Source organism: Spermophilus citellus (genome assembly GCF_964194105.1).
Source record: "Spermophilus citellus genome assembly, chromosome: 5".
Lineage (NCBI taxonomy): Eukaryota > Metazoa > Chordata > Mammalia > Rodentia > Sciuridae > Spermophilus > Spermophilus citellus.
The window spans coordinates 91,615,212-91,632,013 of record NC_138186.1 but is presented as its reverse complement, the minus strand read 5'-3'; positions in this window follow the sequence as shown (position 1 = coordinate 91,632,013).

Here is a 16,802-nt window from a genome sequence, read left to right as displayed (position 1 = left end):
CATTAACATGCCTCTGGGAACAGCTGGTAAACATCTATATGTTTAGGATTCTTTTTCTGTATGATTTTTTTTTTAAAGTATCATTGGTAGAATACTTTTTATTTTTTTTCTTGTTCTATATGCTAATTGCTTGCAGAGCCCCATAGGCTAGCTATCTTTAGTTCATAGTACTCTTCCCTCCACTTCCCTGATAATGTGAAATAGCCACAATGACGCATGATGTTTATCTGGTTTCCATAAAAAGACTGCATGATAGCTGGTGAGGCCGCAGAACTCTACAAACAGATGTAACAGGGCCTTTACTGCTCTAGCCTCACTTCCTTGTGGTGCTGGGAATGGCTCTTTGCCACTAACTGCAGGAGGCTCATCTTTTCTCCACTCAGGAATTTTCTACTGTCTCTTCACCAATGAACTCAGCAGGACTTTTGTTTTCAGTGTTCAGTTTGGATGTCTATTTTCATTTCCATTCCCTGATTCTGTGTCATCTCTACAAATTCTCCATCTTCCTTGAAGAAAAGGTGTGGGCTGCTTTCCCCTATGGTGTGTGATGTTAGAAAAGATCAACCCTAATCAGTTACCTATTTTGGGCACAGCTGTTGGCCAAATGCTTAGAAATCAGGTGGCCAAAATTGTCTCAGGAGGACACTATTGCCTCTAAAGATAGCAAGACTTTTAGCATTTTAAAATTTCCCTGAAGCAGAAAAGAACAGTTTGTCCCCCACCACCCCCACCCCAGGTAAGAAAATACATCTGCTGTTATAGTTCTCAAACTAGTAAGTTTTCAATCATAGCTAAGAGAACCCTAGACATTTCCAGTGGGGCTATACAACTACATATTGAAAATTTGCCACTTAAAGCACTACTTTAATGCTGTGCTAGGATTTTGTTTTATGGCAATAAAACATAAGATAAAAAGATTTTCAAAGGTGGCTGAAAACCACCAGAGCTGAGAGCATCACTTGTTCTGTCTGTTTCTTGCATAATTCTCCTAGTTATCTCTTGTTCAAGGTTCAGTTTCATAGCTTACATGGGGTTGAGGTGTTTTGAATGTTATTAAAGGCACAGTGATTGTCATCCAAGGAAGCCCATGGAAAGTCAGTGGCATGCAGGTAAAAATACAGTACTGACCCTGCTTCCTTGGTTCATAGTCCAAATCCAGTATTTATTGGTGTAAAAAGAAGGCAGCAATATGTTTAGAGAGAGAGAGAGAGAGAAATATAAGATTATTGGTGACATTCATCTTCAATGATTAACAGTGATTTAACATATTAAAAATTAATGCATTGCAAAAAAAAAAACAAGCTGAAATTCATAAAAATATTTTATTCACAAGATGGCCATTGGATTTTTATTTATGACACAAAAAAACCCCAAATGCTAAATATTATTAATAATGCAGTATTTCCATAAATTAAAACACATTTAGATGTTGGGATATTTGACAAAAGTTTAATATGATATTCTCATAGCATTTGTAATCACAAGGGGAAAATGCTAATATCATGTTTTGTGAAAAAAAAGTAGGATTAAAAATAGATACAAGTAGGAAATATGAGAATGAGACAGACATCATTACTCTAGGTACATGTAGGGTTGCACGAATGGTGTGACTCTGCTTCATGTACAACCAGAGAAGTGAAAAATTCTGCTCCATTTGTGTACAATGAATCAAAGAGCTTTCTACTGTCATTTATAACTGCTCAGAACTAATAAAGAAAAAATACATACAAAATAGAATCTCATTTAGGAACATTAATCTATACATTGAAAAAAGTAGGGAGCTTAAAATTCAACAAATTTTAGTAGTAATTTTTTCCATTCAATCAACTCTTTGGTGTTTCCTGTAAGGCAGATAGAGTATACAAATCAATTTCCAGGCTGGGGTTGTAGCTCAGTGGTAGGGCACTTGCCTAGCATGTGTGAGGGACTGGGTTTGATCCTCCATACCACATAAAAATAAGTAAAATAAAAGTATTGTGTTCATCTATAATTAAAAAAATGTTTTAAATTTAAATAAAAATCAATTTATGTTGATAAGAACAGAATATCTTTTAAAGATATAACCTTGTTTGTTCAAGTTCTTTTTCTCTTTCTTTTGTACCACCAGTCATGCTCCAAATTCTAAAGTGTAGCAATTTTATTAATGAACAGAAATTCCATTAACTATACTACTTTTTTCCTGGTGACTTTAATTTTTATGCATACTTATTCTTAGAACTTTGGTTTATAAGGTCCTGTATTTACTAATCTCTCTCAAGTATTCATCTCCAGGAAGGTGGAAAGTCTTAAAGGTTTTCTTCAGTTTGCATTGGAGATACAAAGATGAAACCTCTAGCTAGCAAAACCAGTTCTGTCTTTAGCAATGCATGGCTGAACTCAAATGACTTTACTGGACTGCAGATTTCTTCCCGGGATAGTGAATTTTGATGTTCCCTATGCTGTGTGGTGGGTGGCTGGCTTCTACCTATTCTGGGTCAGAAGGAACAGGGCCCCAATCAAATGTACATCAACTCTCCCTGTGAAGTGATTTTATGGCTTCCAAAGGTCGCATGAATTAAGAGGCTGGCTGAGGCTTTTATGTGGAAAATGGTGATATAATTTGAAAGGTCATATTTTTTCTAAATAGTTGCCTTATATGAAATGTGCTTTTATAAGCTCCATTATAAAGGCCTTGTGATCTTGCAGCATTAGAACCAGCCTGGGAAATAAAGAATCTGGACTGCCAATCTGTCACTGAGTTGTTGGGTGGGTCTGAGCAAATTGAACCATGAGAATCTGAATTGACTTTGTAATAAATGGACCATTGTTATGCTATAACTGGCAATCAATTATTTATTGTTAGGGGCCTAGAAAACAAAGTGTTAAATGCTTTCTGATGACTATAATCTGTATAATATATTTAACCTAAACATCTGAAATACTTTTATAATATTATATCCAGTACCTATTCCACAAGGAGTTCTTGCTTTGCCTCAATGTTTTATATAACTTCTGTTTCCAGGAAGGGTCACAGTACTTTTATATTTTGACTTTGTGTCTTAATTTCTAATTTTTGTTTGTAAATTAAAACACTGGAGTCTTTCATGCATGTAGAAAAGAGGATATGTTGTTTTAGCTTCTGAATGAAATATAAAGAGAAAAAAAAAAAACACATAAAATGTACTAGACTTTCCCATCCAAATGGAGGACATTTAGAATACACACTATACCAGTTAACGTACAGTATCCAAGGATTTTATTGTTCAACATGCATATTCCTGTACAACACTAGCTTGGCTAATAATCAGGGCAGCTGGTTAATCATTAGCCGTTATTTAGCCTTTGACTATAGGCCTGTGATGAAAAACAGAGATGTATGAAAGAAAGGAATGTTGAGGGAGAAAGAAAGTTTGGCAAGATAATTGCATTGGACCATTTTCCTACCTTGATAATGAATCTCAAAACTCAGTGTCATAATACTTCACAGTCATGTTCAGTGTGAGAACTTGCCTCTAGAAAGCATTTTCATGTCCTTGTCCAATCAGTGAATGAGCTGGAACCACTGGCACAAGATCAAACTTAACTTTTTTTTTTTTTTTTTTTTTCAGAGAAAGGGTTACTTAGAGTATTTGTCACATTTTTTTCCCTTAACAAAATCTCAACCACTTGTAATATAATGTCAAAGGGGAAAACATATATATCTATACATGCTTGAAATAAGCTTGACTTCATCAAAATAGGTATATGTCTAGGAAAAAGAGTGCAATGGAATATTCAGAAATGTTAATGATACTTGTCCTCAGATCATAGGGTTATTTGTGACTTTCATTTTTTTTAGATCTTTTCATAAGCTTTTTAAAGATTGAGATAAAATTCGCATACCATAAAATTCACATTTTTAAGTGTAAAATTCAGTGGTTTTAAGTATATTCACAAGGTTGAGCAAGCCATACATCTGTCCATGGCTAACACATTTTTGTCATACCTGAAAGAAACTGCCATTGTAGCCATTCCCTGTGCCTTCTTGCCCCAGCTCTTGGCAAACACTGAGCTGCTTTGTGTTTTCATGGAATTGCCTATTCTGGATAGTTCATATAAATTGAAATATGCAATATATGGTCTTTTGTGTCCATTGTATTTCATTTAGCATATTTTTAAGGTGTATCTTTGTTGGATCTTGTATCAGTACTGTATTATTTTTTACGACTAAATAATTTTTCATTGTGTGCATATACCATGTTTTGTTCATCCACTCATCAATTAATCCACACTTTTGTTTCTACTTATTGAATATGTTGAATAATGCTACTATGAACATGTGTATAAGTTTTTGGATGGAAGCATTCAATTCTCTTTTGTATGTACTTGGGAGTGAAAATGTTTGTTCTTATTGTAACTGTTATGTTTTTGAAAAACTGTCAAATTGTTTTTCAATGTGGCTATATCATTTTGTATTACTACTAATAACTGATGAGCAATATTTTACATCTTTGACATTATTTGCATTTCTCTATCTCCCCCCGCATTCTAAGTGCTGGCAGTTGAAGTTGGGGCTTTATATATGCTAGGTAAGCACTTGACCACTGAGCTATTTCCCTAATCCTACCCATTGTCCATATTTCTGATTTTAGTCATCCCAGAGAGTGAAATCTATATAACATTGTGACTTTGGTTTTCCTTTCTCTTGTGGTTAATTATATTGAGCATTATTGTGACATTTAAAAAAAATGTTCAATTTTTATCAAATGCTTTTTATGTATCTATTGGCATGATCATGTGGATTTTATTCTTCATTTTATAATTATGGTGCATTTTAAGAGCCGAGCTAGAGAGAACCGAGTGTCCAGTTGTCTAGGTGATCAATTAAAACAATAAGCCAAAGTGAAAGCGGCAATCAAGTCTTTAATCACTTATGGTGATAGTATGAACAGTAGGCTAAACAGTAAAAAGTGCTAACTTTCCCAATATTCCAATTTCCCACATGTAAAAGTGCTTGGAGAAGGTGATGATCATACATGGACTTCACAGAAGCCTTTAGAGGTAATGCTTCATTCTTGAAAATTTGTTGGCCAATCAGACCGCTGTACAGTGCAGGTGAAAGTATGCTATTTAAATCAATTCTATCCTGAATCCTGCTTCAAGATGAGAAAATGCACCTATAATTCTTGTATATAAATTCAAATTTTTTGAATAGTAGATTTTGTTTAAATAGAATTATATCTGCACCTCTTCTTGAAAGCAAAGTTAAAAGAAAAAGTGTGCTTTTCGGTAAAGTCTTGTGTGGGCGTTATTTACACAACTGACGTAAAACCATTATTTACATTGCAAAGTAAACTTAAACCAGCTTTGAAATGGATCCAGAAAATTAGGTTTCTGTTATCTACAACTATCATTACCATGGCAGTTGCAAAGTTCTCACTGAAGCCCATTTAAAGGGCAGCATTTACAGGGATCAGAAATAACTTTCCCTGTAGTACGCTCTTTTAAGGTCTTCAGGGAATAGTCCGAGAAGGGCAATAGCTGGGTCGAATGGTGGTTCCATTCCCAGCTTTCCCAGGAATCTCCATACTGCTTTCCAAATTGGCCGCACCAGTTACTGCCACATCCATGTTCATAGCAGCACAATTCACAATTGCTAGACTGTGGAACCAACCCAGATGCCCTTCAATAGATGAATGGATCAAAAAATGTGGCATTTATACACCATGGAATATTACGCAGCACTAAAAAAGGACAAAATCATGGAATTTGCAGGGAAATGGATGGCACTAGAGCAGATTATGCTTAGTGAAGCTAGCCAATCCCTAAAAAACAAATACCAAATGTCTTCTTTGATATAATGAGAACAACTAACAACAGAGCAGGGAGAAAGAGCAGGAAGAAAAGATCAACATTAAACAGATACATTAGGTGGGAGGGAAAGGGAGAGAAAAGGGAAATTGCATGGTAATGGAGGGAGACCCTCATTGTTATACAAAATTTCACATAAGAGGTTGTGAGGGGAACGGGAAAATAAACAAGGGAGAGAAATGAATTACAGTATTTGGGGTAGAGAGAGAAGATGGGAGGGGAGGAGAGGGGAGGGGAGGGGGATAGTAGAGGATAGGAAAGGCAGCAGAATACAACAGACACTAGTATGGCATTATGTAAAAATGTGGATGTGTAACCGATGTGATTCTGCAATCTGTATATGGGGTAAAATTGGGAGTTCATAACCAACTTGAATCTAATGTATGAAACATGATATGTCAAGAGCTTTGTAATGTTTTGAACAACCAATAAAAAAAAAGAAGTTATTGAGAAAAAAAAAAGAAATAACTTTCATTCTACTGACACAGAGACTCCATAGTCTCTACACAGAGACCTCAGATACATACATACATTTTTCTCATCCCCCAGTTCAGCCCTCCCTGGCCAGTGAAGCTCAATCTTCAATCTTCTCTAAGTGGGAAAGAGAATATAGGAAATGAGCAATAAGCCTAGCTCTGATCTTGACTGCATATTTTGGGATGGCCAAGAATTTATTGAATGCTTATTCAATGCCAACCACTTTCCAAGTATTATTCTTTCTAACTGTACAGATTGGTAAGATAGGTGTTATACTACTATCCCAGCCTGAAAAAAAAATGAAGCTTGTTGAAGTTAAACAATTTATTCAAGGCCACTTACCTAGGAACTGGTGCCAATGGGAGAACACCTAATTTCTCTCTACTATGGTATTCTTCTTTTAAAAATGAAACATCCTACAGGATAGAGGAGGATACAAACCAAGAAGAGGGTTGACTATGATCTGAACTTCAGTAACAAGGGAATTGAGGTAGTATTGATTGTAGCCCCATAGAAATTTTGTATTTTCTGATGGCTCCAAATTCCTTTCTGGATGTCAGGTACTATGTGGCATTTCTTGGCTAGAGTATTAAGTTGTTGGCATAAGATCCTTCAGTAGTACTGTCTTCTCTGGTGAAGTGATCAGCCATGTTAAAAGTACATGTTGAAATAAAAATAGAACAAGATCAAAGAGGCTACTTTGTAGAATCACTTTGACTAGCAATAACCTGAGTGAGGTAGGAATAAATGTTTGTTAATTTGAACCACTGTGGTTTGTGGGTTGATAGCATAGCATAGGCCTAGCTATTCAGAGTATGGTAACTTCTCCCTGTTTAAAGCATTCATTAATTTTTCTATATAATATTTACAAAGCAAGATTATGGTAATTTATAGAAGGGCATGAGAATTGGGGCCACATACACTGAGTTTTAATGAGAACACAGTCTTCATCTTCAATTTGAGCTCAGCTGTTTGCAAATGTGCAAAGAATAGAACTGGGATTTTCTCTCTCTTCCAGATCAATAAAATCCTAATGTGTTGACCTTTCTGTTCTACTTCAAAGTATTGGTTTTGTTGTTGTTGTTGTTATTCTTGTTTTTCATTTGCTTTTCCTTTGCCCTAATACTCTGGCAGAGGAAGCTTGCCATATGTTTTATGAATTAACCAATAAATTCATTCATCAGGACCATTGTTTGTTCATTATAGCCAATTTTCATGAAGCCATTAGGGTAGGACCAAGGGAATAATAAACATGAATCTCAAGTATGCTGCCTTGCCCAACCACCTCTCTGTTTGGATAGTTTCACGACAAAATGTTGTTATTATTATCATCATCCGTTCCTCTCTTTGAAATGGCTGACTTAGCTTTCACACAGGAGCAAATTCAGGAGTTTAATTTCTAAGAAAAGAAACTGAAACTTCTCAAATGGATTATTTCGTGTCTCATTAGCATAAATTATCTAGAGGAGGAAGTATGATAGGCCTTCAAATGGGTTACTGCATACAGCTAACAGCTGGGAACAAGCTATGCTCCAAGCAAACAAATGAAAATAGCAAAGGGCCTTTAACCTGGAAGCTTAGACAAAGAGAATGAGGTTGAGAGTGTGAGGGAGGTCACAGAGACCAAATCTGGTGGAGCAGTGTAGGCACCCCTCCTTCTCAACTGGGTTTCAGCACCTGGTAATCACCCTCCCTTCCTTCCTTCCTTCTCTCTCTCCCTTCTTTCCTTCTTCTTTCTTCCTTCTGTCCCTTCCTTCCTCCCTTCCCTGTCCCTTCTTTCCTCTCTGCCCCTCTCCTTTCCCTCCTCCCTCCCCCTCTCCTTACCCTCCACCCTCCCCCTCTCCTTACCCTCCTCCCTCCCCCTCTCCTTACCCTCCTCCCTCCCCCTCTCCTTACCCTCCTCCCTTCCTCTCTCCTTTTCCTCCTCCCTTCCTCTCTCCTTCCTTTCCTCTTTCCTTCCCTCCTCCCTCCTTCTCTCCCTTCATTCCACCCTTCCTCCCTCTCTCCCATCCTCCTTCCCTCCCTTTCTTCCTTCCTTTGATTTTCTGGTGAAGAAATACTAATATTTCTTATAAAAACCTAGGCAAAGAATGCCCAACAAAGGGCAAACATTTCATTCTTTAAAAGTCAGTCCCTCTTAAAATGATTGGTTACCAACCTTGGATCATAAAGAATCATAGAAGGCTACATGTTTTCATAAATAGTGAATTCCTTCTACAAACATTTTGTTCATTTATTTATTCACTCTACAAGCATTTATTGACTATTGACTATGTGCCAGGAGTTCGGCCAGTGCTCATGGGAAACATGAAATGTGACATACTAGTTCCCTAAACATCTTTTACTCTGTTGGGTTTATCATTAGAATTTAAAGCTTCTAGAGAGCAAAACATAGTTGTGAGATATTTTTCTGATAATGATGTGTGTCCCTCTGGTCACAGATGGAGAGTGCTGGAAAACATCACAGAGAAAGTAATAGTGGAGGAGGATTAAAAATGGTACCCAGATCAATACCACCTACCCATCAGCTTTATTGCTCTTTCCCTGACTCTTTGTTCCCTTTGTGCACATTGAACATGAGATCTAGGTAGAGGTGAGAGTGACACAAAACTTTCTCAGGCATAGTAGAGTGGTGGTGATATTCTTAACAAACGCAGGAATACAGGAGGAAAAGCAGACAATGGGTTAGTACCAAATATGTGTTGCAAGTTCCTATGCCCTATCTAGGAGATTTGGGAGAGGTAGTAGACTTTTTTTCTTTTTTAAAATCTGGAACAATGGTGTGTGTTTGTATAACTATTGCATGTGTCGGACACTGTCAGCTGCTGGGGACATAGGAACAAATAAGCATATAGGTTCAGGCTCATGTGTTGTTACTTCACAAATGACTTTCCTATACCTTCTTAATGGGTTTCAAGCAGGAAGCAGTGAGCATGCTTAAATTGAACAGAGTTTAATAAAGGGACTATCTACAAAGAAGCTCACAGGGTAAGAGCAAACCAAGCTGAGCAGTATCCCAGAGCTAAGTATAGTAGGAAGTTATTACCAAGAGGACAGAATGGTTAACCATCTATAGTAAGTAGAAAGTCCTGTGGAGACAGGTATCTCACAGGAATCATGGCCTTTAATAGGGCAAACATGACCCATGGAGTCTTCCCAGAGAGGGAGCCCAACTTTTGCTCCTGCCTCGATTAGCCCAACAAGAAACCCACATGTGAAGAAGCCCTTTAATAGAAGCCTTCCAGTGTGGGATCAAGTGGGGTCAGAAGTTGGGGAGTGGATTTAAAGAGATAAACAAAGGCTGTCTATCACACATACATTAACACATGAATCTTCACTATAGCCTGATAATGATAATAATGGTAACAACTAAGCTGGACTTGGCACTTATCGGGCAGGTGTCAGGCAGTGTATCAGTGCTTTCTATCTCTCAATATTCCTAGCAGCCTTCCGAGGTGGGCACTGTAATCCACACTTCTATCAAAGAAGACATGGAGAATTAGAGATATCAATTTTATCTTTCACCCTGCTACAGTGGCAATATGACCCAAGGAGTCTGTTGCCAGCACCATAGTGTTTTGCTGCCTGCCCATTTTCCTTACAGAGAAACTGACGTGTAGAACGTTTGAGGGATGGAGTCAAGTCATGGCTGTGAGATAGCAAACCTGTGAGGAACTCAGGTTTCTCTCTAAGTCTTCTACTTTTGTCATGACATCTTGCAGTTTTGAGGGAAGGGGAAGAGACAGGACCATAGAAACACCAAAGCAGTTTGACCAGAAATAAGTGTAGAGACCATTTTCTTCAGGCTAAGGAAGAAACATGAGCAAAACTGTGGAGATGAAATGAGGAGTCTAATCAGACTAGAGTCAGAATTGTGGTGAAGGAACTGCTGGACACAGCATTTAAGAGATCAAGGGAAGAAAAGATGCCAGAGAAGCCAGCACCATAAAAGGAAAAGGAGGATTTAAAGAAAAGAGAACTAGGAAAGACTGGGAGGGATTCAGTCACACAGTAAGCAAATAATGACAGGGATGGAACAGCAGTTGTCTGACTTCAAAAGTAGTGCTCTTTCTAGGAAAAAACACAACTTTTCTTTATGTACCCCCTTTACTCCACATCAGCAGAACTATAGTTTTCTAGAATTCCATACCCTTCACTGAGTATCAACAGGAGTGTTAAGAGGCTAGGTTCTCAGTTGCCTGATGAAATATTCTATTTTCCTACACACCTTTATCTAATTCCCTTATTCCTATCTTATCTTTCATCCTGCTTTTATTTCTTAATTGTGTTTGAAATATATTCGGTTCCTATGGACATGATATCCATCTTAGTCCATTTGAACAGCTATGACAAAGTACCACACACTGGGTAATTTATAAACAATAGTTTATTGTCCAAGATCAAAGTGCTGGCATCTCTGAAGAGGGCGGCTCTTGGTTTCCAACTGACGTCTTGAATGTTGCCTCCTCTGAAGAGGAAGAACCCTATATCCTCACGTGGTAGAAGGCGGAAGGGCAAAAAAAGCCAAACTCCCTCTCTTACGTTCTTTTATAATGGTATCAATTCATGCAAGAGAACAAAGCCTTAGGGCCTAATCTCTCCAAATGCCTCACTTCCAAACATTCTTGCATTGGAGATTAAGTTCCCTACACATGAATTTTGAGGCCCTGCTTCAGACCATAGCAATATCCATTCCTTTAGCGTGTGCGTGCGTGTGTGTGTGTGTGTGTGTGTGTGTGTGTGTATATATAGTTCCTAGTACTATGCTAGGTATTGTGTCTACATGCTGGAGATATAGCAGTGAACAAAACAGAGAGGAATCCCTGCCTTAAAAAAAATGAAATAAATTTGAATCTTTCACCTGGTGGTAAGTGCTATGGAGGTGGCAATTTTAAACAGAGAAGTCAGCAGATGATGTTTGGGAAAGGCCTAGTGGCTGGGACAAAGGGCCATAAGAATCTCGTGGAAGAAATATCACTTAGGTACCAGTAGAAGCAAAGGCATGAGGACTCTCTTTTATTCTAAGTGAAATGGTAAGCCATTGGAATTTATCCCTAGAGAAAGTAAATGACTCAAAGCAAGCTGTAAAAGGCTGGCGCTGGCTGCAGTGAGAATGGGAAATGGGTGTGAGGCCAGAAGCAATAGACGGATTAGGAGACTGTTGCAGTAATGTGGGGGAGAGATTCTGGAAACTGTTGGATGTGGTAAAAAGGTCAGCTCCTGTACGTATTTTGAAAACAAAGCCAATGATATTTCCTACTGGATAGGATGTAAGACAGAGAGAAAGAGGAATCATAGACAGGTCAGGAAACTGGAAGGATGAAGTAGCTATTTTCTGAGTTGGTGAAGACCAAGGCAAGGGCTATTGGTTTTGGGCATGGTGGGTTTGAGATGCCCACTAAACATCCCAAGACAGACGTAGAGTAGGCAGTTAGACATGGGAGTTTCTGGTTCAGGGGGGAAAGTCCTGGCTGGAGTGATAAATGTGGAACTCACAGCTGGTAAGTGTTATTTAAAACCATGAGGCTTCCTTAAGAGGGTGTATTTAGTGAAGTGCTGACTTGGATGCCCTCTGACTTCAGAGGGAATGTACATGAGTGAACCAAGCTGGGGGAAAGAGACAAGAGGGAGTAGTTTGAATACTAATCTTGCCCAGAGATTACACCGCCTCTCGGATCCAGTCAATTTCTGCCATGCAAAATACATAGTCTGGTCAGTGGCACTGGGACTCCCCAACAAAGTGTGTTTTGAGCCCACAAGTCGGTGATGTCTGCCCAGTAAGTTGGAATCTAGAAATTTGATTTGGGTTTTATTCTTCATCCCTTTAGTGCTATTCAGTCAGTTTATCTTCAACTGATATGCTCAGGATATTCACAATCCTAGACCTTGATTTTATGGGCTTCACCTTCTGGAAGACCACTAGTATACTGGAACTGACTACTACTGGCTCATGGGAACCATTTTTAGATTTTCAGGATTTTTGCAAGCTGGATGACAAACAGAACCATTTTTTAAATTAAATTACATAAGCATATGTGTCATATTAAAACAAGTTCATAAATATTTAAAACATATCACTTACTATATTACTACATATTATTGTTGTATGTACTCTTGAGGGTTTTTAAGCCCATTTTTTATCTGTACTCTGAAAATACTACATAGTATGTCTTTTTTTCCAAACTCTGCTTTAAGAGACTTCAAGTCATATGAATAGCCATACGAAAGTATTTACACCATGGAAATTGTCAAGCAATACAAATCAGACCTAATTTCCTTGGAGAGTCCGTTTTAAGTCTTTCCCAGGACACTGTTTAGCAATGTCATCCTTTAGCCTGCCTCACAACTAGCTGATAGAAACCAAACATGACAATGATAGACCATCACATAGAGATGAGTACAGACCTACTCTTCCCTAATTCCTGATAGAATATTAACTTGATTATATTTTTAAAATAATCCTAAACAATTGCTGAATGTCTTCAGAGAGTGAATTCCAAGCCACCACACTTATAATCTTCACTTCTTGCTTTTCCATCAGCAATGACAGATATCAATGGGCTATGCCACAGGAAGTTGGCAGAACCATGCCCCAAGGACATCCCTGGAAAACAGTTTGACATTTTGAGTCAGTGTTTCCTGACTTCCACTCAACAAGAAAATCTGGATTGAAACACAATTGAAAAGAGCATATAGTTTTCCCCAGAGTTAAAGGAGCATGTAACGAGAAATAGTATAAAAGTTGGGCAGTAGGAAGATAGTTCTTGAGGGAGCAAAAAACATTTAAATTCCATTTTTTAAAAAATGGTGTGCCTTTGTGGTAGATCAGTCCTCTGCCATCCAGGGTTCAGGTGGGGTAGAAGACGGCTCTCATGTAGGTAAAACCAAATGAGGCTCACTTTCCCCTGCCAGATTTCCTGAAGCTAACCTTTTTCCTTCCTTTTTACATGCCCTCCCCACAAAGAGAGCTGGTAAAAAAAAGTATCTGTTACAATGACCTGGGCTTTATCATTTATGGCAAATCTCTCTAAATTATAGGCTTTTCCTCATAGAGACCATTTACGGGGGGCATAATGCAAGGCTGTGTTCAACCATGCCACTCTTTGAACTAGCTGTACCATGTTATTACCACACTAAACTGGAGTGGCCAGTTTTTCTATAAATAAAAATCCTCCTCACTGGGTAGATGAAAATCCTTAGTCGCAGTTCCTGCGTTATTGATTTTCTGGTTTCCAGCTTCTCTGCTGGGAATGACTTTTTGAGTTGTTTTGAAAGGAGAAGCCTTGTAAACACTTGACTGTTGCTGGACTCAAGAAAAATCCGATTAGCAGGGAATCAATAACATTATTACTCAGCTGGGTTCCTTGTAATTCTTCCATCTCTGGGCCAGGTGTGTGGATGGGGGTGAGGAGGTTTCAAAGAGATGATCCCTTCTTCCTGGATTGCAGTTGTTTCTTTGCAACAGTCCTTTAATTTTTGCACGTTGAAGTGGAGCTAATAATGACAGTTTGAACACAATTGGCCTTCTCTCTGTGAAAGAGAACAAAGCAGAGATGATCAGTTTTGCTAAGGTGGTTAGAAGTTTAATCAGCCACTGTGGGAGACAGCCGATCACCCACAGGGAACGAAGTCCAGGAACTCACTAGGTGCTAGGTGGCTCTTCACGGGGTATTGCACGTCCATACCCATGTCACATCTTCAGGGAAGTGGTTTTGCTGTTACTATTTGTCTTTTTTTCTCTTCCTTTTCTATAAAATTCTGTAAGAGATGTATCCAAGGTAATAAAAGGTAGGACATCTTATAAAAAGCTCAGATGCTATCTGATTTCCTTTAGGGTCATTTCCTGGGTTTCTACAGCTACCTGACCTTGCAAATGACTTTCTGGCCAAAATCCCCTTGATAGAACTGGGTGCATCCAAAGTGAAATCACATGTGGGTTACAGCTGACTTCTAATCTTTCACATCCATTCTGATAATGGTTTCCTTTGAACTTCCCTCAGTTGTCTTACTGAATTAACCTGGCTACTCTTGCCTCAGGGGTTTGTTGAACATGTTACCCTAAACCAAACTTCTCATTGTTGAGTTCCACCTGCTTCCTAACATTCTCTACTCTTGTTAGGGTGGGCCTACTTGATAGCAGTAAGTGGTCAATGATGACCAAGTCCCTTGAGATATGTCCAGGTGTTTGGCTTTTTACCTGTTACAGCCTGGTTGTCAGCCCTCCACCCATATGAATCATAGAGAGATTTTGAGAAATATTTATACCTGGCCCCCATGCCTAAGAATTTTGGATTTAGTTGGTCTTTTGTGGCATTGACAGTTTTTAATGTAAGGTCCTTTTTCATAGGCTGAACTATGTCTCCCTAAAATTCATATGTTAAAATCCTACCCCCCCCATCAATATCTGAGAATGTGACTGTATTTAGAGATAGCAACTTTAAAGAGGTAGTTAAATTAAAATGAGGTAACTAAGGTAGGCCTTAATCAATATAACTAGAATTCTTATAAGAAGAGGAAATAAAGACATAAAGATACACAGAAGATAAACCACATGAAGATACAGCAGAAGATGACTGTCTATAAGCCAAGGAGGGAAGTCTCAGATGAAAGAGTAATGACCCCCCTACTTTGATCTCAGATCCCTATTTTCTGAAACTGTAAAAAAAAAAATCAAGTTTTGTTTAAGCCTTAGTCTGTGGCATTTGTTATTTCTGCCCTACTAAACTGATAAAGAAAAGTAGATTCAGTTAAGTAACCAGAAGTGAAAAATACCAATCTAGAAGTTCTCAAAATTTTAGCATTCATTAAATCACTTTGTAGATAATTTGATCTCTCAGAGTCTCTCTCTCTCTCTCTCTCTCTCTCTCTCTCTCTCTCTCTCTCTCTCTCTCTCGCATTTGGTACCAGGGATTGAACCCAGGGCAATTAACCAATGAGCCATATCCCCAGTCCTTTATATTTTTTATTGAAACGGGGTCTTGTTTAGTTGCTTAGGGCTTTGCTAGGTTGCTGAGGCTGCCTTTGAACTTGTGATCCTCTTGCCTCAGCCTCCTGAGTCACTGGGATTACAGGTATGTGTCACCACACCTGCTGTTTCACATTTGCAGAGTATTTTGCAGTGTGCCCAGAAGACATGTGTGACGCCCTCACATGTGCACTTTATTCCTCTGAGGCTAATCACACTGGAACTTTTTTTTTTTTTTTTAAAGAGAGAGTGAGAGAGGAGAGAGAGAGAGAGAGAGAGAGAGAGAGAGAGAGAGAGAGAGAGAGAGAATTTTTAATATTTATTTTATTTTTTTTAGTTGGCGGACACAACATCTTTGTTGGTATGTGGTGCTGAGGATCGAACCTGGGCCGCACGCATGCCAGGCGAGCGCGCTACCGCTTGAGCCACGTCCCCAGCCCCACACTGGAACTTTAAAATCCATTCTTCCCAAAATCTATTTCTTTGTTTCTGGATTGGATGATGCATGAAAACTTCACTTATGAAAGTCCCTGCCCTTTGCTTACTTGACGAACTCATCCTTGCAATCACCCTAAAGAGAAGACAGCCTTGCTTTGTCCAGTCCACCTTAGTGAATTTCCTGTCAGTCATCTGTAGGACCCCAATGGATGAGACAATGTGAGGCATGGATTAACAAAAGCAACAAATGATTGTAGAGTCCATCAGAAATTGAAAAATAAATTCTGCACAGAATATGTTACTTCTTACTACCTTTACACTTTTGTGTATGCTGTGCCTTCTCCTGGGCTGCAGGACCCCACTCTTCACCTAACTTGGACTTTTAGATTCAGTTCAAAGGCTTATTCTGAACTGAATTTAGGCCTTAGCAGAATTCATAAGTGTGTTCTTTCCTTCCTTTGCTTTAAAATTCAGTGGCTATTGATTTAGTAATCCTATCAATGAGAACCAACCTTTAGAGAGCCCTGTGCAAAGTGCATCCACATAGATAATCTCATTTAAACATCACAAGAGTCAGAGTCACAGGGGCCAGGAGGAAGGAAGGGAGGGTTAAACACTAAACATTTCAGCTCTACCTGGAACCAGTCATATCAGAACATCTGGAGGTAATTCCTCAGAATTAGCCTGTTTTGAGTCCTCTTGTGATTTTAATGTGTAGCCCAACCTGAAAATCAAAGGGTCCACATCTATGGCATAAACTATTTCTGATTGAATGAACTCTTACAACCTGAAGGAGATTTAAAAATAGCTCAGAAAGTTCTCCAATGTTGGTGTCTCCTTTCCCATCCTATCCCATCTTTCTACTCTCAATTTTTCAATTTTCCTCTATAGTTTAGGATCCACTGTTCTTCCACCTGCTGTCTAGACTAAAACATTTTCTGTTTCCTTTCAGAGCCTCTGATTTGCTTCTCCAATTACCATTAAGCTTGGCAAAACAAAAATGAAAGCTATTCTTAAACCAGCTCTTGGGGAATCTCAATACAATCCAACACTAGTATTGTTACTACCTCTTCAAAGAGAGTAGAGTCCTGGA